Consider the following 22,283-nt stretch of genomic DNA (forward strand, 5'->3'; position numbering starts at 1 on the left):
GTACGTGTAAATCCCGGGCTTTCTCTCGGAACAAATCGAATGTCGGTCGATGTAAATGAATTCCGCTCTAATTGCAATTATGCGACACGAATGCGCATAAACGTTCGCGTTATGCGATAAATGACACGTCACTCAGAGGCCGCGGCGCGCTCGCTCCCTCCCTCCCTCCCATTCTTCTCTTTCTCTCTCTCTCGCGTCATTGCGAATTTATGAAATGGCGATCGTTATATCCGTATCGGGCCCTCTCGAAACCGTTCGTGTTATAATTGCAATTAATCAATAATTGACATTATATAATTGGGCGGCCGTCGAGACGACGGACCGTTAAACATTCACGTCCAGACGTCTAGTTGAAGACACACCGCATAATGATCTTCTAGCTTCTCAATGTTGCATAAGATGCTCGATCTTTAACAGGTCTGATGTTCTAAATTTAAATGCGAAAAATTATTATAATTATATATTCTTTATTGAGTCACATTTTGGTTTAAGAGTATCATCATAATTATATACATTCGCATTAGATTTGAAGGCGAAAAATAAGTAATTTTTATTACAATAAAGAAGATAAGAAATTCATCATTTCTTTGAAAAATCAACAATGCAATTATATTGAAATTCAAAGTTGTATTTATTTCTCGGATATTGATTCTATTATAAAAAAAAATTAATTCGTTAAAAAATATTACGTTTATTTCATCAAATTACGAGATACTGTCACATATATTATTATGTGAGATTTATATCGTTGTAAAGAATTATAATTGAACGAATAAATTCTGGAGAGATTTCTCTGACACGAATCGTCAAATAACTAAAACTCATAATGAGAACATCTTTGAATCTTGATGGAACGTCGACCTCGAAAATTCGAGCTATAATCGATAATACATCACGTCAGGGGCAGTTTCAACGCAAATACCACCCCGTCGAGAATGAATGGGTAAAACGACGAGTACGCCAATCGCGGTAGGCATATCGTGTAAATACGCGATGGAGATCACCCTTGTTCACTGAACCGAACGCCAATTTCTGACTGACTCGCTGTTTAGCCGACCCGATTTATTTATCGGCCAGCTGTGATTAGACTTTCGCTTTATCGCCGATTCGCGGCCTCGTCAAATATCCACAAGCCGTCTGCATTTGTTAATGTCTGACCAAACATCGCGCAAGTATACGAACTCGTTCAAACGGGTCGATGATATAATTTAATTTCGACAAATCGAGTGTTCGCACTTTATCTCCTCTCGTCGCTCCGTTCTTTTGACTCTCTTTCTTTTTCTTTTTCCCTCTCCCTCTCTTTCTGTTTTTTTTGTGATATGCATTTTGAATGCTTTCCACCTGTTGCTAAAAAAGGAAAACTATGCTGTATCATCATTGCGGTCAATATTTTAATATTTTTTTCTTAAGTTATTATCGTTATTTCTTAATATTATATAAAACTTTTTTGCGCCTTATAGCTTTGTCGGCTTGGACAAAGCGGAAATAAACGAAAGCTTTGAAAAACTGTAAAAATTTCAAATAAGTATATTTTTTATTTCATAAATCACGCTAAAAAATGTATTCTTTTTTCCTCAAGATATAATAGCTGTCCACGTTTCTCAAGATTTATAATTAGTAGTATCATATACGAAATTGATTTTGTTTTTGTGTCTAATGCAATGCATGTTCCTAAGAAATGTTATTAAATAGAAATGCTATTTATTATTATACAACCATATAATAATTTTCATTTTTAAATTTATATCTCTTACGTTGTTTTTTTTATAAAATTTTATTCACTCTAATATATCGCTTTATCGAACCATCTCGTACGTATACCAAGGTGTCTGACTTGACGCTGACGTTACTACTCGAGACTTAATTTCCCGCGTTCGCCGCGCGATTTCCCACGCGATGATGAACACTTGAGTGCCGCCATATCATTGCCACGAAAGAGCACGCCCGTTCGCGCGGAAGAAGCCAATTCGCAAGTTGGAAACTCGGACGGGAGAGCAGTTCTCGCGCTCGTTACGAGATTAAGGAAAAAGAGCTTTCGAGCTTTCAGCGGGGCGGGATGGCGACCGGGGCACCCGGTGACCACCCACGAAGACGTGCCCTCTCACGGGGTGTCCTATCGCCGATCCGAGCTTATTCCACCCCTCAAGCTCGGGCCACACCCGCAATCATGCGCAGTTTCCACCCCTCGGCCAATGGAAAACGCCGGGTGCTTGCAAGCTCGCCGTTTCGGCTCCGGCTTTCGTAGCCGTGCCACTCCGACCAAACACCACGTGGCACGCGTCCGAGTTGCACGTGCATTCGCGGAGTTGCGAGAGCCCGGTGCGCGCGCGAAAGCGGGCGCTTGCGAGAGAGCTTACGAGAGAGAAAGAGAGAGGAAGTTCCAAGTAACGGGAAGATATTTTCTCGTCGCCGGAGAACGTTACGCTTCCGCGCGAATCTCTTGAATAGCTTCTTTCTCTAACTCATACCCTTCAACCCATTCTACATCGTCATTCCCTTGCCTTTTTCTCACCCTTTTCCTCTGATATTTACCTGTCTCTCTCTTTCTCACCCTCATTCTCCATTCCCCTCCGATTTTAACGCTTTATATAAACGATCGATTGAGTCATTGTCATATTATATTACTGTGACGTGAAAGATTTAGTCGTGCTTCGGAAAACCTGCTGAGATCGAGTCCCCACTGAAAATCAAGAACAATCGACAAAGACGTTTCAACGTGAGTTACGGACAAGGTTAGAAAATTATTTATTTATATTACTTACTATTTGTAAAATTATACAAATAATTTAACCCCCTCCCCCTATATACATTTCTTTTACAATTACTTGTATAAAAATAATTATTCAAGTGTGCGTCTCCTTCAATTTATATCTTATTATGTCTAGTCAAAAATAGAGTCATTGGACATATTTTTAGTAGTAATTATGATAATTGAGATTCGTTGATGTATCCCTTTATGAGATAAAATATTTATAAAAATAAACATGTAAATAATAGACAAAAGAAATGCATTTGCATAAAATCGAATATTTCATTCGATAGTGTAAAAATTTCATACATGATAAAGAGGGTGAGAAAAACGATGTAAAAGAACATTTAATGATAAGATATATATATATATATATATATATTATTCTGCGATTAAAATATTATTAAGATGTATTATATTATATATATTATTTAATTTTTATTCATATTTATGAAATTATGATAATATGAATAATTAATATTAATAATTAAGCGTCAATTCTAACTCATATAATTTTTCTTTTGATATAATTATTTTATAATTAATTTACATCAATTAATAAATTGTTTTATATTATTAAATATATAAAATATATACGAAATGAAATTTTAAAAATTGCTTAATTTGCATATAGTAATGTGGACACAAATTAATCTGATACAAGAGACAGTGCTTTATTTTTATAACTAATCTTTTATGGCGCGCTTATGTGAAAATGTGATAAGTAAAAAATTTTATAGAATAGAACATAATATGCTACATATAAGAAACTTTGATGTATAATAGTACTTGGCGTCGGTTGGAGAGAGCCGATATTCAACAGTTGGTCCTTCTTTTATCTTTGAAACTTAACCCTCGATGCTACCACCCTTCAAATAGACACCCTATGTTCGTATACCCTAAGAGAAGCACTTCTTGAGGGTGTAACATGAAAGTATTTAAAAAAGTTGATGGAATTTTCTGCGTAAAACAAGGCGAAAATATATTTAGAATAATGAAATGAGAAAGAGAAATAAAACTAGTATATAATATTTAAATCTATACTTTAACAATTTTAATTTTTTTCTAGTAAAATAAAATTATGATTTACAATTATATACATATCTAATAATTTATATATATGTACATATACTACAATATGTACATATACTAATATTTTTTTTATATTTAATTATAGTACAGTTATAAAAGATAAAGATTAACGTAAAGACTAATTTTTATTTTTACATTATTTTCTTCAACTTAATATTATATTATATGAAAAGCATAAAGAAATAATAATTAGAATACAGGAAAGTATACTAAGATCGTATAAATCGTAAAAATTGTATAAATTTTAACAAATCGATTTTATATGATATTATATATACATTGCAGATCTTATATATGCTCCTTTTATATATATAGATTATGGATTCTCTGACCAATTTAAACACAAATTATTTTTCTAATGAATATGCATTAATTGTCACAAATTTATAATTTTTATTTAAATGTTTTTGTAACTAGAACTTTTAAATTGTATATAAGTGTAATAAAATAAAATTTACTTATTTATTAAATAAAAAATAACACATGTTACTATTTATTTACTATTATATTCCTAAAGCCTCTTCTTCTAAAAAAAATTTTAATTTTTAATCGCATGAATTTAAAAAAAAATGATCGCGATTTTTCAATGTGCTTAAGAGACAGATAACAAGATAATTCTAGATTGATGCCAAGAAGTCCACAGAGATAAGATTTTTATTTGTAGAAAGAGTTTCAGAGACTTAAAACAACCTATATAGAGCGTTATATACATATATGTATACAAATATATGAGGTAGATAAATTTTATATTGTATATTGCAAAATTATGTATTTCATAATACTTTAATTAATTAGAAATTTTGAAATTTATTACCTTACTTAAAGTATATATATACGAGCATCCAACGTGGCAAACGAGCCAATTTATTTTCAAAATATACCAATCCATCTGTTCGCCCGCTTGCGGACATTCTTTCTTCGCTCGAATTCGGCCGACAGTGGAGGAATTCGCGAACTCGGTGCAATAGGTGCGGCCATAGGTGTAACATATTTATGTTGTGAACCGGCCGAGTGTGAGCAATAAATAGCGGCAGCGTGGGGGAAGAACGAGAGAAAGAGAGAAAGACGAGACGCGTATGGGGTAAAAGGGGGGACAGTCCGTTGAGGCGCGCGAGGCCAGAGCGATTACGTTTCCCAAACCCCTCGGTCTCTACGTGCGACCGAGTCACCGGCACCACCATCCACCACCATTTCGCTCCCTTCAAACCCCCCCGAGCGAGCCCCCGCCCGCGTCTCCTCGCCATCTCGTACCATCGGACCCTTTACGGCGCCCGAACAACCCTATTCGTTTGTTTCCAGCCCGTATGTACGCGTACACGGAGGTATGCAATTTCGGTGTCGGGTATGCGCGTTACCGGACGAACGGTTCGCGTATCGCGTATCCGTCGCATTCGTAAAACTCTTGCAGAAAAAGAATCGTTTCATTCTTTCGAAATATCTCGGCCTTGCGCGAAACTTGGTCAGACTTTAAAACTTAAGTAAATATAAAGGATAATTATCCTGCTGATAATATATTTAGCGAAAATTCAACGAAAGTCTTATACAAGCCCTTGCATCACATAGATATTTTACTATTCGTTAAATAAAAATGCAAGCGATAAATATGATAGATATTCGATTTGATTTTCGCGTGTACCATCAAGATTTTCATGAAGTAAAAATACAGATTAAATGTTTAAATATAGTAATAACAGTAGTGTCCTGAAAATCAAGGTACGAGTGCGCGCCAATACATATTAACGTCCCATTACTCTTGCGCTACTATTACGATTACGCAATGTTCTCCAATAACGAAGCACACGAGTGCATAACGGGCTCGTCGCGCCGACACGCGGACATATCGGAACGCAGACTCATCGGGATCCGAATCCGACATTGCATGCTCGCATAGTTATGCTGAAAATCTTGACTGGAGGACCCTTTCGCATTCCGGATCGCCCGGAGCCAATCCGATCGAGGATGCATCTGGGTGGCACGCCGATCGGGAGATGCGCTAGTCGGCCAGTCGGGTAACCAAATGATGCATATCTCGTCTCGGTACGTCGTGTCCCGGATGTCTCGCACCCACTGCAGGAGCCGGCGAGGGGTGGGCGAGCATCGGGATCGTCTCTCTATCTTAGGAATGGACGGGGGAAGGAAGGGGAGGGGTGGGCGAGGACTCAGCTCGAAAGCCGGGTGGACTCGGGCAGGCCAACGTATCTCATGGTTGCCGATGAGGTCGAGAGCTTGCGGCCGGATGCCAGTCTGACCATGTCTATCGACGCGTTACTTGCGAGCTCGTCAGCCTCTCGCTCCTAGACGCATCCTCGCCAGAATCCGAGCAATGCGGCTCAAGAGTCCGCGCCGGCGCTGCAGCTGCACTCTAGGATGCGGTTCTCGGCCGCTCCGGCTGCCGAGTATACCCGGCTATACGATCCTCGACGGGGATTGGCCGGCCGAGCATCATCGAGACGGGGGGCATTGGGGATGGTCTTCAGCGGCTGCTGGTATGCGTAGTAATAGGGGGAATTTTCGTCGTGTTATCGAAGGAAAATTGCGAGCCACCCTAGACATAGGAATGATAACGCGAGAGCATCGTTGTTTCCGGATTTTGTATTTTTTTTGTCCTTGATATAATATTTGATATATAAAATACGATACAAATCATGTATTTCGTCGCTTAAACGCTACTCCAAATATGAAATTGTATTTAAAATGAAAATGGAAATATATAAAAGGATAAATATAGATTTATGTCCGTGGATTTATAAATGTTTTATTTAGTGGTTTAATTCTGGTCAATGATGTTTAAAAATTCAAAGGTATACATTAAATTCGTTGTTACGGTCATGAAATATACATCACCCACAGTGTATTATATTAATAATTAGGTCGATTCTTGTTTAAGCTTTTAATCGAATACTGGGAAAACGCGCGCACCGTTCTCGATCGCTCTCGCTCGGTGTGACACAGAGGCGCATCGAATGCGGCTTTTGCAAATGAATTTTTCGGGGCACGCCATCGTTCCGCGTTGATACGTTTGCATCGCGGTGATATCACAGGGCACCGAACTATATAACGCGCGAGGGTAACGAAATTCCCCCGATGCGTGCATCTCACGCATTCCGCAGCGAGATTGCGCAAAAATCGGGCGAAACAAACGCAACTAATTTAACTGCTTTCGAACAATTAATCCGAAGCATTTAATTTAATTGCGCCGCAGCCCGTCGAGTCCGGCCAGCGGCAGTCGAAACAACGACCGGCGCAAAACCCGGGACGGAATTTTCGGCTCGACGCGATGGCTCGAATTCTTTGGCGCGTGTAAAACAAAATAAAAACATTTGGCACAACGGTCGAAAGTTGATTCGGAGAAAGCGCGCAAAATCGTCATTTGGGATTTAATGCTATTTTTTTCGCAAAAATAATCCCATTTTAATAAACATACCTTCTCTTTATTGTCTTTTAATGCATCTTATCTTAAGTAAATTTTATTTAAATTTTGGTCTATTTTAGTGGCATAACAATAATATTATTCATTTTTTCTTTATAAAATTTAGTATTCTCTTTTTCCGCAATTTTTTACCTTCAATATACGTTTTAATAATTAATCATTAAATTAAGCTTTCTCTTAAAGTTTATTTAAAATTAATTATAAAAAAAGTGTCCTGTAAATCTTTTTTGCTAATTATATAGAAGCAAATGAGCGCTTACAAAAGTTCAAACGTGTATAAAGATTAAAAAACAACAACTAGTGACAGAGTAAATAAACGGAGGAAAAGACAGGGACGAAGAGACGATATGGAGAAAGTGGAGGAAGGATGGGCGCGCGCTAGTGGGTGGGTATAATTAATAGCAAACCCGTATAAATCAGAGACAGGTTGGATGCACGCTGGTACGCGGCGTTCTCGATGCAGGATTATTCCCGGAGGGGCGGTTACCCCACGACTCGCTAATTTTTCACACAGCCGCCATAATGGTCCGGGCTAATTACTGATTTTTATCTCCGCGAGTTGCTTCCACGCGAGTATGTGAATGTATGCGTGCACGTATCGGTATGATCGAGAGATGTAAGAAGAAAAAGATGGGCGATAAAACGCGCGAGAAGAAAAGAATGGTTCAAGACTAACAATGAGAATAAATGTTACATATTTGTCCGTCTAATTACATAGTGTTGCCACGAATAATTCTTTCTTCAAAGAGAAAGAAAGAGAGGACGAAACTACACGTCTGTAAGATCGTGTCTATAAGATCGGTGATACTCGTCGCCGCGACGCTTTCGTTTACACAATTCGTCAACGACGAGGAACTTTGCGAATTCGCGCGCGCGAGTTCTTCGTCGCGCTACAGGCCGCTCCAAGTTTCGTACGTATTTCGGGCGTATTTCTCCGCTTCAGTAGATTATAGCTAACCAACCCCAGACGCGTATGTACTTAACGTAACCCATGTAAGCTCACGCTAGAACAAATTTACCACCAACCGCCCGCTTTCCCCGTTTTCGTCGTTGGTCCTGCCTCGCCCCGCCGAGGCATACGCGCTCCTCGAGTCCCTTCTCGCCCCCTAATTCGCCCTCGAAACACCGATGTTATGAAGTTGTGTTGAACTTTTCGCGAGCATAGTTTGCAGAACACCCTCGGGTGACTGCGAGTGCTTACCTTCGCTCGTGACATATATCTACAGGAAGGTCGTCTGACAACGGGAAGGTGGAGATGGAGCAGGCAGGAGAAACAAAAGGTGAATCGAGCGGACTTGGTGAGGAAAAGAGGCATCGATGATGTTTCGTCCATCGAAACTCGCGCGCGTTTTTATCGAGAGCTTGATAGAGATTAATATTAGCAGCTACCTGTTGCCTGTCATAAGATTTTAATCGGCAAACCACATCGATTCAACGCTGCATGATTACCTTACAACATGACTGTGGAATCTTTGAAAAATTCATTCAATCATGAGTCAAATATATAGACTTAAAGTACAAAATTAAAAATAGAATTGCTTATTGTTTTGGAACAACGGTTAATTTTATAATCATTTTATAGTCTGCTAATATAAAGTTGAAGTTCGCATTATTGCATAAAACTCTTCTCTGAGATAGACGAGATCTTTCGCGATAAATACCAAAGAGTCGCATCAAAATGTACGGCCGTGTGTTCCTTTGTCTCAAGCTTCTTCCTTTTTTTCTTTCCAAGTTTGTAGATCCTACCTAGCGTATACGCGCGTTGGCAGCTAAAATGGTACACGCGCGTTAGGAATTCTCGGCACGGCAGTCGGAGCCAACAGGCTCGGCAGAAACTTACAGGACCAACTTTGAGGGGGGTAACGGTATTACAACGTTATTAGATTTACCGCAAGCACCTACCCGGAGGCACTCCTGCACATTACCCACATACCCCTACCGAAGTATAAGTAACCCTAAGCGTCCCATAGAGCTCACTCATCTCATGGGCTCTACTGCCGCGAGCATTAAATTATGCGCGTGCGTTCTGTAAGCTACTGCGAGCTGTTGTCAAATACATCGTTTGTTCTTTATATTAATCATCAACTATTAAATGCAATAAAATTTCTTACACGAAAACGATGCAAAAAACGTACAATTATTAAATAATATTAAGGATGATATACTTGTCAAAATTTAGATTATATGAACACGAATGTGTCTTTGTTTAATGAAAACTTACATTAATCTTTAATTATTTTAGAATATTATCCAAATGTGAAGATCGATAACATTCTTTAAAAACGGTGAGAAACGAAAGAACTTTACTCACGTGAAGAGTGTGATTTGAGATTGTGATTTGAAAGTAATATTTATTTGAAATAAACCTTCTCCAAAATTGAGACTAACATGCAAAGAGAGAAATCAACACATAAGAGAGAAGAAAAATTTTACTTTCTTTGAAGAAGAATTGTTAATATGAAAAATGTGTATATATATCTATAAAAAGCGTGATTCAATTTAAAAAAAAATTATAGAAAATAATTACTATTTACACACAATTACAAACGCAACAATGCTACAAATTCTTGAAGAAAGTTAAAAATAAAACGGCGATTTGACATATTTCTGGCGAGGCATAAGCGTTCCCTTTTTCAAAACAACTTCTGTTGATTTTTATTCAGAGTATGATTATTGAATTGTTAACATTCGTGTATATATTTCAATTCAAGTCTTGTGCTATTGAGGTAAAATTCAAGTGACATTTATGCTTCAATACGGATTTGACAATTCAAACTGTGTACACGTAATTCAAGCATAGATATGCATTACCCTCTCTTCATATTTCTTCTCTGTTCCCTACGATAACGTTTTTAATCCTCGCTCAATGTACGGCAACGTTTTCGAGCGTGGCATAAACAAATGTATCCCACGTAATTCCGCGTAATGGGCAAGTTCGTCGGGAGAGAAAACGGCAAAATAATTTAAACGCGCAAGAAATATCGAGTCGTGTGGCGAGCGGAGATAGCTGCGGTGCGAGAAACGCGAGAGAACGAGAGAAATTTCGGCGCGGCTGGCTATTGAGTAGCTACCCTTAAGATAAGGGTGGATTCACCCCGTCTCTCATACGTTTCCGCTATCTGACGCTAAACGGCACCGCCGCTCGGTGGCCTTCCACGGTAGAAGGGACGGCCCCGGCAGCGTACTCGGTTCTACATAATACGCCGGCACATTACTGTCGAAGCGCCGTTAGATAAGCGGAATTTAGAACGGCGAGACAGGATTTTTGTACGAGCGACGTTTGTGAAGGATCGCCGGATCGCCGGATTTGTGCGCGCAGCGTTTTTCCGTTCAAGCAAATTCGCGTCCGTTTTTGTCCGAAAGAGATTTACGTAAGATGTTCGTCTTCCGGGGTTAATTCTCAGGATATCTGATAAGGATCGAGAATAATACTATTGTGTAAAAAAAAGAAAAAGAAAGAGAAAAGCAAAATTAGACTCATTCGTCATTTTGCGTAGACGTGTAAATTAAGAGATTATTTTATTATTTTTTCATTATTGTTACGATGGTTTAAAAAAATACAAAGATATATATATCTTCAATCTAGTAAAGGTAGAATAATGTGATTCTTATCGCTAAACTTTTCCGATGTTCGATGGAATAGAATCGCCAACGACAAAACTGATTTCGAAAGCCAGGAAAGACGAGACCAACGCAACAAAGGCCTTTACACGTCTCACCCCCCAGCTCATTTAAGGCTAACTGTCCACAACGGGGGTGCAAACTACCCTTATCTGCGGACGTTTATGCCCACGCCTTATCTGGCAGCCCCTGACTGCTTCGCGCTTGCTATAACAACTACGTATTCTCTCTTCCAAGCCAATCTCCTTCCTCGGACGCTCTTAAGTTCTCTTTCTCTTTTCTCGTCACTCTATTCTGTTTTCTCTATATTTTCTATTTCTATATATAATTTATAGATTATATTCAATAAATTTTAAATCTGTATGATGTTGCATCTAGTAGCAAGAGACGTTTTTTTTTATTTTTTCATTGTTCCAGGTAGAAATAGAACGTATTACGTTGCTCGAAACAATTGAGAGATTATTTTTCTAACGATTCTGCCAGTTATAAATGGAATAACAGCAAATTAAAAATTTAAAATAGAATTGTTATATCGATGTATTAATTGAAATGTTAGAGATGATAAGAGAAATTTTTAAAATTTGAATTATCTATATATTATAAATAAATAAAATTGATATATACTTGACGAATAAATTAGTTATTCTATTTATTATATATTTGATATGCGATTATGAGTGATATCATATTTGAACAGATTTTGGCAAGAAATTTATTAAATGACAAATTAGCACGATTTATTTCAATTTATTGAAAGATTTCACTCCGTAACATAGAAAAGGAAAACAAAAGACAATTGGAAAGATCTTGCTATTCCTTATCTAACTCTGTCACTTCTATACTTCTGTCTCATTCCATTTCGTGAACCGAAGCGGTTCCTGAACGACGGGAGGGTTTAGTAGGAGGATGTTGCGGTGAAAACAAAGACGTTACTCGCCCCTATCTGGGGGTTGTAAAATAACCGTCGAACGACGACGAAACAGGGGCGTAATAAATGAGATAAGCAACGGATAGATTTCTCCCTGCGGGAGCGGGGAAGCATTATCGAAAGCGTTTCTTCTTCGTTACGCGCGATCGGTCTCATCTAGTCATATCGTGGAAAAAAACTGTTCGTGGCGACGACGCGATAAATCTTGAATAAATCGGAAAGATAATAATAACTCTTACGAGAACAATTCGAGAAATCAAGAGATCCCGTTGTGTATTCCTCGTAAATTGGCGTACATTGCCGGACGCGCGATGCAGAACACCAGATTGTCCAGATTGATGCGGAACTAGTGGCATGTAGTAGTACAGATGAAATAGCACATCCGGAGCCTATCCGTAAGTGTTATTGAGTCCGAAAGTGGTGACTGATATCGGCGGGCGGAGAGTGCGCTCGTTTGCGGGATCGCGCGGATACTGACGCATAGCGCTTGTAATCGCACGAGGCGCGTAACGTTACAGCGGTCATATTATCGACCGCGCAGGTTGTTTTTTTTTTTGCGCTCGCTTGGATGTCTCCGGATGAAACCGCGTCCGGGTTTTAGCCCGCAATTTTTTTTTTCGGACGAGAAGCGAGCACGCACGCACGCACGCACTCGCGCATGTATGCTCGTGCACGCACGTACGCACGCACGCTCTCGGAGAACGTCGGACTAATTGGAAGTCTTAATGGCACTCGACGGTAATAACGCAGTTGGGATCCGGGTGTGTATGCATCATATCGATCGGAATTTGCAACAAACCCCTCCCCCCTCGCTTCCCGTGCTTCGAACATTCTCTCGCGATTTGCCCCCACCCGTCAATGACGAATCAACAAACGGGACTGATTTGATTTCATTCATTAATTCCGAGCGACTTCGCTCGGGTTGATTTCCATTATATTTTCTCGTCGATTGTGTGCACGTTAAGAGAGAGAAGGAGAGAGGGTTGCATAGTCGATCATGTGCGTAAGCGAGCGAGACAAAGAAGGCTGAAACACGATGAAGAGGATGCTCTCGCACTCTTTGGCGATAAATTGAAGAATCGAATAACGGTTGATAAACAAGGTATTAAATATATCATGAATCATTTACTTTCCCCCCTCCCTCCCTCTCGTTTTTCCTTCCGTTCACTTGTTAACGTTTTTTCGCTGTCACATACGACATCAATTTATTTCGACATATCCATAAAATTTTGATGTACGGGAAATCTATACCTAGAAAAATATTGAAACACAAAAACAGAATCCGGTTTGTTGGCAATTCGGATTTCCCGGTTGTAGGATGTGAATTCATCGAGCGTACGCGAGGAGGTAAATAGGAGCCGGAAATGATAACTGTTCGCGCCGATATAGTTATTGTTATCGATATCACTCCTACATATACGGTTATTAGGATAAAAGATGCACGGACACGAAGTTTATTAGAAGATTGTCTTTAACAAAATGTATAAATTTATAATTTCGCTTTATTATTCAAAAATAATAATACAGCACGCACAAATATTCAATATATATTGATTTATTTATATACTTATCGAGGCATTTGAAAATATCAGACAATCATCGTAACGTGACTGGTGACTCGTATAAGATTTTTCCTCAGTTTAATATCAATGTGTGCTTATCGAGTGCGAGGGCGAGGATACAGATATATAGGGTGTCTCGCACCTAACGAATCATTTTTCATCTACACATTTCTCGCTCAATTTAGAATCAATCTATCGAAAATATCGGGAAATACTATCACTTGTATCATTCATTGCTTTTAATTATAAGTATTAAGCACTTTCTAACTTTCAAATTAAAAAGATCTATCGAAATAAAAAAAATACAACTGAATAAAATTATATTTTTACTATCTATTCTCTTAGTCTTTAGTGAAGAAATTGTGTCATTGTCAAATCACCTGTAATTTGAATATCTTTGGCCACTTTTAAAAAGTGTTCCGATAAGTCTGGGACATCCCGTATACGTGAATATCGGCGAGGACTGCGGGAAAATGCCGCGAAGGGTGAAGGCCCTGTCTTATTGATATCCCGTAACTGTACTGTGATTTAATATAAACTACACAAAGCGCCCACCTTTGATAGGTAAATATGAAATACTCCGGTCGCGGACAAGTGCCCTTTCGGGCACAGGCTCGCGCTCGAGGGTGCGTTCGGTCTCTCGACAGGATGCATGATACAACGTATACACATAACATGCCTTCAACATGCCCCGCCAGTTCAGGAAAATGTTCTCGGATGAAGAGCCCAGATACCTTGTGCTTTGAGAACTTCGAAGACCTCGTCGCGTATGCGTCTTCTGCCAGTATCGTATTGTCTGAATTCTTTCCGCATGTGCATATCTAGCGAAACGAGATCCGCGAGATTGCCTGTGCGTCCAGTCGAATAAATATCATCCGAAACAAAATTATACGACGACAATGCATCACAACTATGGCTATTTAAAAATTAATATATTGACATTAAATGAATAAATAAATAGATAAATATATGATTTAAATCATTTGCGCGCTGAATGATACATCAAATGCTAATCCGACAAGAGCTGAAATTATTTTTTTATATTTATTTTATTTATATCATATTGTATACTTTTAAATAATATTTAGAATTTCACACATTTTTTGAGAATATCTATTTTTTAAGACAAGACATATAATACAATCAATTTCATTTAGAGCCAAAGGATCTTTAGATAAAAAAATGAACAATTTGCGATAAATAGTCTACGAATTGTATCGTTATTAATTTAATTATGTATTTACTTGATATTCGCACGTAAAAAGAAGAATGAAAATGGAAAGAGATGTCGCTCGAGAACAGGTCGCTTTATTTAGTTTATCCGTCTCAGCACGCAATATTCTTCTCGCCGGGCGCACGCTCTTTGATCCTTTATTACATTTTTACAAGCGATTACATTGGCCAGCCGCCGGCGATCCTCCGGGCCGATCTTTTATTTCCGTTCCTTACGACTGTCTTCAGATACTGCCTTGTGTTACCGGCGCGTGCCCATCTTCCCAAAACCATAACGAAGTTTCCTGCACCACGAGGAGGAAGATATTGTTCTTGTTTATAGCGAAGTTAACTCGAGTCCTGCCTCGCGACCAGAGTTCATTCGTCCGTAATTAAGTTTAAGGGATTATAGAATTGTTTCTCAAAGTCGATTAGAAGATCGGCGAGGAAATGGTGGATCTTGCTACGTGCACGGAGACATTCAGAATTCAATTTTTGAAATATCCGATAACAAGTCATTGATGAAAAGAAGCATGTGTATTTACAATTAATAAAATAATAATTGAAATTCTCTCCAAAACAAGATATATTCAATTCAATTCTCGTACATCTTTTTCAAAAAATTTATAATTCTACAACGCGACAGATTATCCAACTATTTGTCTCGATTCACTGCATCCCACTCGTTCGAAATTGTAATCACTCGTATGGCATTTAAGAGCGTGTGACAAGGAGATTGTCCCAGCGGCCTTTAATTGGTACCGGCTACTAGTTAGCGCGAAATCATAGCTTTTGAGTGACACACGTCATAGACAGACGCGTACACTCGCTCGCCGGCGTTCCTACGAAAGGCATCGGGGTCAGCTCAACCGCGCTTATTCAGGGTTCGCGAATTAAAAGTGGGTAAGAGAAAGAAAAAGATAGATAGAGAGAGAAAATATAACAGTAGGGTGCGTGCGCGCGTTCTCGCAATTTCAAACAGTCTCTCGCGACTCGATCCTCCGACGTGGAGTTCAGCTAGTGAGCCTGAGCGTGCAATGATTGATGCTGGGGCCAGCGGTCACGCGGGAAGAGAGAAGGGATCGGGGACAGAGGAACCGGGTGCTGATGGTCGACGAGGAAGAGAGAGAAGGAGAAAGAGAAGCAAATGGTGAAAGTGAGGAGGGCCGGAGGATCGGTTCTACGGCCTGGGGAAATTTAATTAACGTAAATGCCGCCGCCACGGCCGGCGCTACACGCCGTATGTGGCAATCGCTCATATGCAACTCAACCCTACCCCCTTCCGTTCTCATTTTCCTACTTTCTCTCTCTCTCTTTCTCTCTCCTTCCCTCTTCACCTTCCCCCGACACCCTTTCGCCGAACTGCGGTACCGCGCCTCACCCCAAGCTTATCCGCTATCACGTGCATCGCTCTGAGCGGCCAGCTGGGGGTTATTAAACATCTAGGAAAGGGGTGAGAGGTTTCGATTGCGGGGCGATTGATGGATCTTGAATCGCGCGGGCACACGAATCGGCACGATTTATAAGCCACGATCGATCGAACGAGCCGTCGAATCGCGCGCCTCGCGGCAACGGCGGCGGATAAATAATCGGTGTGTAATATCTTTGGCAGAATTCGAGCTGCTCCTTTTCCCCGGGGAGAGTTAATGGTCCGGGCTAATATATTCGGCCGACTCTCCCTCCCCCGCGCGCGCGCGCGCACCACTCGATACGGCGGAACTTCCGATAGCGCGCCTCACCGTCGCAAGAGGGTCTTTACGGATATCTGTTGCGGGTTGTATTCCTTTCAAAGCCAGGAGAGAAACCGTGGGATTCCGATTGTCGATCTAAAGTTCTTGAACATATATCTTGAAGTGTATACACATATAATATTTATCTATATCAAATATTTAAGTTTAGAGACATTGTTTGTACTTTCCTTCACATATAATTTTTGTAGCAATTTAGATAGTCATTTATAACAATCGCAATTATAGGTTTATTTTCTAAATTCAAATCACATCCGCAACATCTAATTTTATCAAATATGTCGACTGACTTTTATATGAAAACATCAATATAATTTAATTGTGATTTAGTTAATCGTGATAACCAATCATTTAAATTACTTTAATTACTTTTTTCGGAAAATTCTTAACCATCTACAATACTTCAATATTATCTCTAAGAGTGTAATTATGATAAGCAATTTCCTAAATTTATAGAATCAAGACTGTCTCAATTTATTTTAAGTAAGCAAACCGCGAAGAAAGCAAACCGTAGCATAGATACGAATATGAATAGATAGGAGAATATACATGCGCGGGGGAGGGAAAGTGGATAGAATAGAGCGAGTGAGACGAGCCGATCGCTGGCGCGGAGGCTGACGAGGGGGGTTGATGGCGGAGCAGCGCGGGGACGGAGGCGGCGGGGGCGGCGGTGACGGAGCGAGGGGTATGCTCTATAATGGCCGCGGCACGTGGTGCGTGCCCCCATTAAACCGATCGCACCCCGGATTGATTTTCAGCCTTTCGGCATTTGATCCGAGCAAACTTCGTTGTCGGTATAATTGAATCGCGAATGTTCGCCCGACTCGGCCGCAAATTGACCGAAACGCGCTGCCGGCCGCGCGCGGCGCAACGCGGCGAGTTGACGACTACCGGCCGGCGACCAGTTGGGGGTTGAGGGAGAGGAAAAAAAAGGTCGCGTCGAGGGTTGGATGGAATCGATGAAATCGAGAAAAAAAGATGCATAAAGGACGGATAGGGGAGGAGGAAGGAGATTGGGGAGGGCGCGCCGCGACTCTCTCACGAGACGATACGGATATAAAACGGTAACTTAATTACTCACTCACGTTGTACCGGCCGATGTCGATTCTCTTCTCCGCTCTCGATACGACTCGTGTCGTCGATACTTTGACAATTAGCGGACCTGATGGATTCGTTGTACGCCCGTCACCGCCACGATTCGATTGCCGCGTCACGTCTACGTTGTAATTCGATTTAACGTGCGCAGCAGCACCGAATATGCCCGCTGCACCCTCTCTCTTTCGGAGTCTTTCGCGAAAGGATCGACAAAAAAAAGAAATTGCGTGCGTAGAAACACGATTGGCCGCGCGGGCTAAACTGATTCGACGATACTTCCGAGGGACATTGAATTAGGCGCACGGTTTGAGATGGGCCCCGTTAAGTGAACGTAATCGAATGACATGCATGAAAAATTGCAAAAGGCTTCAAGGTCAGTTGTTCATTAAAAATATTCTCTTGAGACGTCTATCTCATGCAGAGATTAGTATAAAATATCTTTTCTGCCATTCTTTGTAAAATCTTTCTCTTTAAAGTGTCTTATTTAAAAGATAATTTTGCAAGGTAAAGAAAACGAAAAAAATAAATATAATTAAATCACAATGACACGATTATAAAACGGAATTTAAAGAAATACTCGCTCAATCCTGGGAAGCCTAAGAGCCAAGCGAAATAATAAACTCGCGTCTGGCGAACGGATGTGGACGATATTTTTTCCGAATTCGAGCGAGCTATTCGAGATGCAAAAGAGTAACGTGTGCGACCAAACAGCAGCGGCGGTAGCAGCAGCAGAATGCATTCGTGCGGTCCACAGGCCGTAACTGCTAATTAGTCCATACAGAGCCGTATGGCAGGCTGTGGAGGGTCGGCAGCCCGACGAAGCGAGTAGCAGGATGCACCCCTTTATTAAATACCATCGAAATTAAAATTATAATTGCGTTCGCTGCAGTGCCCCTCGTCCGCGCCAAGAGCGCGCGCGCGATAGTTCTCTCTCGCGAGAGATTACGGCCCCCTCTCTAATATCACGTCGAGAGTTTCGATTGGAATTCGACGCGCTTAAAAACGCTAACGAGTCTCGATGAAGATTTCGCGAAAACATCCCGTTATTTGATGGCGCAATTTCTAATTATCGATCTCACGGGAGTTGAAATCCGGCGAATTATAAACGCGAAGATGCTATGGACTTTTAGTAAATCTCCATAATAAATGTATTCAGTATTCAAATATGGTACATTTAAAATTCTATTGTATACAAAAATATATATAAGTATCAAATAGAAATTTTCTTCTAATCATTTTAAACGATAAGAACGGAATTTATCAGTTTATTATATTTTAAAATTAAAAATGTCTCAGTAAAAATGAAATTCTTAAGTCTTTCGTTTCTAGAATATAGTCACTTTAAATAATAACATAAATTATATCAAGCAATACTTAAATTATGAATTATTCGGCTAAATGTGAAGGGAACAATGCATGCAATACAAATAAAAATCAGCTGGATGCATGTTTGAATAATAATTAGTGATATAATATTTTTTTATGGCAAGAATCATGCATCCCGAAAAACATTCGTGTTCTATAAATGATTTGCCAAGTAACGTACGGCCAACATACTTTTTCGCATTCGTTCTAACACACGGAGTTGAAAAATAATTATTTAATAGAGCCAAAAGAAAGAGAAGCGTTTGACGGAAATGAAAGGAACTTTAGGACGGGACGAACGCGCACGAATACAGGCGTAATCGGCCAGCGGATATTCTAATTAGGGGTAACGCGTGTCGGTTTCTCTTGCCAGCTGAGTAAGGCACATGAGTACACATATAGGAATCATAGGTGGACGGTGAGAGGATGACGAGGGGAAGAAGGGGGAGAAGAAGGGGAGGGTAGAGGCAGTAGGTTGTATGGCTCCTGTCAGCCACTGTGCCACTGACGGCTCGCTAATTGCTCAACCAACCTCCGATCCTTCCACCCCCTCCTTCCACGTTATGCCACCCTTCAAATCCAAATCCATCCCTTCGTAACGCCTGGTCGGCACGGCCGTTTCTCGTCCTCCCCCTTCCTCCCACCCTGCTGCCGCACCTCGTTCCCTTTCCTCCTGGCAGAATTGCAAGCATAGATCGACTATCCTGCGAACGCGAAATTTCTGGGTCGACGCCCAAAGTGGCCGATGCGCCGGTGGATTCTTCATCGATATTGTGCATCTACGCAAGTTTAATTGAATTATCGACGCGACCGGCAACTGCGCATACTTTCACACCGCAGTGAATTATCCGCTATATTTACTGCTTTACCAATGTACAAATCTTTTATGATCGATTTACCCTTATAGACCGCTACCCGAATATGTAATTTGCGAAATGTTGCTTTCTCTCATAATACGAATTTGAATTCGGTAGACAATTGTTAAGACTATTCATCCTGAAACGTATTTAAACTTTTTTATTTAAAAAAATGAATCTTTTATAAATTCTTCTAAATGTCTAGTATCTCAGTATAACAATAAATTACATTCCATATTAACGAATTAAAAAAATTAACTAGAATCATACAATTAATGTAGAGAAGTTATAACGAATTAAATCAAAATTAATTAAAAAATCAAATTATACATCTTCTAATCAAAGTTGTGTTCTTAGCGTTGCTTTTAAAATTTCGCCGACAATAGGCGCAAAGTTTCAAACGCTAAGTGCGTATGTCCATGCGCGGGATCGATCCCACATGTGTGAGCGCGCGCGCGAACGAGCGAGCGAGCGAACGAGCAAACGGCCGAGCGGGTTAGCGAATGGATGGACGGACGTACGGACCAAGGGTTCGGCATGGTCGCGAATTAATCGAGCATATAATCGATGTGCGCCTGTCGATGTATGTATATGGAAGCCATCCGCCTGGTCACCCTCGCGAACGCAGAGCTTTCCCTCCGTTCCTCCCTCCCGCCCTTTTCAACCATCCCTCCCTGCCTATCGTTAACCAACGGCGCCGCGCACGGTAACGCTAATTTCTGTGCCGGACGTGTCGTCGTACTAACCCGTCGAAAAACGTCAAACGGCGAGCTTACCTTCTCGTTTGTGCCACGCGCGCTTTCGAGCGCGTCCGGGGGCGACGATATTTTTCCAAAAGTTGCCGCTTTGAATTTTACTGTTGACGGATGTCGCTCGCTCTCGCGCTCGCGAGAGCGCGAGCGATGTCTGGCTTTGGCAAAATTCAATTGCCGCGCTCTGTTATAGTTGGGATGAAAAGTAAACGTAAAAAGCAATAACGATACGATCAACGTTACGTTTGTACTATAGTTTTGTATCAGGGGGGTGTAAAAGTGCGAGAGAGTTAATATTCCAAAAAGCTCTCGAAAAGATTATAGCACGTGATCTCTTAAAGCTGTCAAAACGATGTAGATATAAATACGATATTGAAACTTGCTTTCTAAAAACGCGAGAGCGTAACTTGCAGAGAGAAGGCAAATTCAATATCAAACAAAGAATAAATTTAAAAAGAAGAAAAGAGGAGAGAGAGATAACTCTTTCTCGATAGAGAATATGAAAAACTCAAATACAGTGTAAACTCGATGCTTAATATCGTTGAAATTTTATGAAATACCGGCCGCGTGGATATTCGATAACAAAGCTGAAAACCGGAAGGAACGTTGGTGCAGTTTGCACGAGCGAGCTGCAAATTTTGTATCTGATGTCCCCAGGACGGAAATCAGGAAGGGGGGAGGGGGGGAGGAGGCACTGCAAAATTGATCTGTCTCCTGATTTATTACCGCGAACTAATAAAGCTGGTATCGAGCGTGGCCCGCGGCATCCTCGAAACACGCGATAGGTGCCTATCCCGCGGCATCTATACGATTGGTCCAAATCCATACTTTACAAGAGCTACCCTAATAGCGGCCGCTGTGATGGACAGCCGTGAAAGCGCCCGCTGTCGCCCGCCCGTACTCGATTAACGAGCGCAAATCGAAAGGTGGACAAATTTTCGATCAACGAGATTAAAGCAAATCTAATTTTTGATACAAATATAACAGGTATATTTTACGCGTATACTTGCATTCTACGCTAATTTAATTTAATCTCTACAATTTGTATATCGCAAAAATTAAATTTTAATTTCTACCGTCTCAAGTATCTTCTTGTCAAGCTTGTCATTTAGATACTGCAGTATATGCCAGTCATTTAGATACTGCAGTATTATTTCTAAAAAAAAAAACTAATTTTCGTGCAATCCCGTTTCTCTAAAATTTTCAACAAGAAATTGTTAGTAAACATTATACGCGAGTCTATCTTGAAAACATATCCCGAAAAAAACAAGCGATGTAACGTGTGCGAATGCAGCCGGACGCTTTTTAAAGCCGGCGCGTCAGATCGCATATTATACTCCTCCATTTCATTTGCGCGGGACAAGGCGAAATTAATTAAACAGCTGATACCTATGCCGCGTCGGAGAGCGAGAAAGAAAGAGAAGGGGAGCGAGAGAGAAAATTGGGGCCTCGGGCTAGGGGGTCAGTGTTCTGGAATCGGGGCGGCGGAGAGGACGTACGCGAAAACAAACGCGGGCGGCCGACCGCCTCTTGGAAATCAGCGATGCGGTCGCACCGGAGATTTTCAATTTGCGGATTCGTTAAGGGCACGTTATTCCTGGTTCCGTCACTCCGCGGCCACGCCGTTCCGCTCCGTTGTGCGGAATACGTCAGTTCGCATACCCTGTCAGCGGCCGCGCTCACCGGTAAGGCAAAAAAGTAGTCGGTAGTGATACAAAGTAAAATTAACCGGCCAGCCGGGCCTGTCGGATTGATCGGATTGGAAATCTGATTCCCGCTCGACGAGAGAGGTCAGGCGCGAGTGAACGCTAAATAATTTTTATCGCAACGCTGCCTTTGGATAGCAACGTAAAACAGGAACCTACTACAATC

At 40.7% G+C, this 22,283-nt stretch overlaps 2 protein-coding genes across 6 annotated transcripts in view; one reads left to right on the forward strand and one right to left on the reverse strand.

Annotated features, from left to right (window-relative positions):
• Positions 1 to 22,283, reverse strand: part of LOC145964525 (uncharacterized) — a 194,940-nt gene that overhangs the window by 95,644 nt on the left and 77,013 nt on the right. The gene's annotated exons all lie outside the window — the stretch shown is intronic.
• Positions 1 to 22,283, forward strand: part of LOC145964524 (LIM domain only protein 3) — a 111,767-nt gene that overhangs the window by 30,199 nt on the left and 59,285 nt on the right. Inside the window, exon 1 of one of the 3 annotated variants that reach the window (XM_083087395.1) lies at positions 2,197 to 2,732. The exons of the other annotated variants lie outside the window; for them this stretch is intronic. The gene's annotated coding sequence lies outside the window, so the exon portion shown is untranslated. Of the gene's footprint in view, positions 1 to 2,196; positions 2,733 to 22,283 lie in introns of those variants that run through there. 3 annotated transcript variants of the gene reach the window in all.

The sequence above is a fragment of the Camponotus vicinus genome, unplaced genomic scaffold (assembly GCF_025532165.1).
Source record: "Camponotus vicinus isolate PSW18456_S1 unplaced genomic scaffold, iyCamVici1.0 SCAF_13, whole genome shotgun sequence".
Classification (NCBI taxonomy): Eukaryota; Metazoa; Arthropoda; class Insecta; order Hymenoptera; family Formicidae; genus Camponotus; species Camponotus vicinus.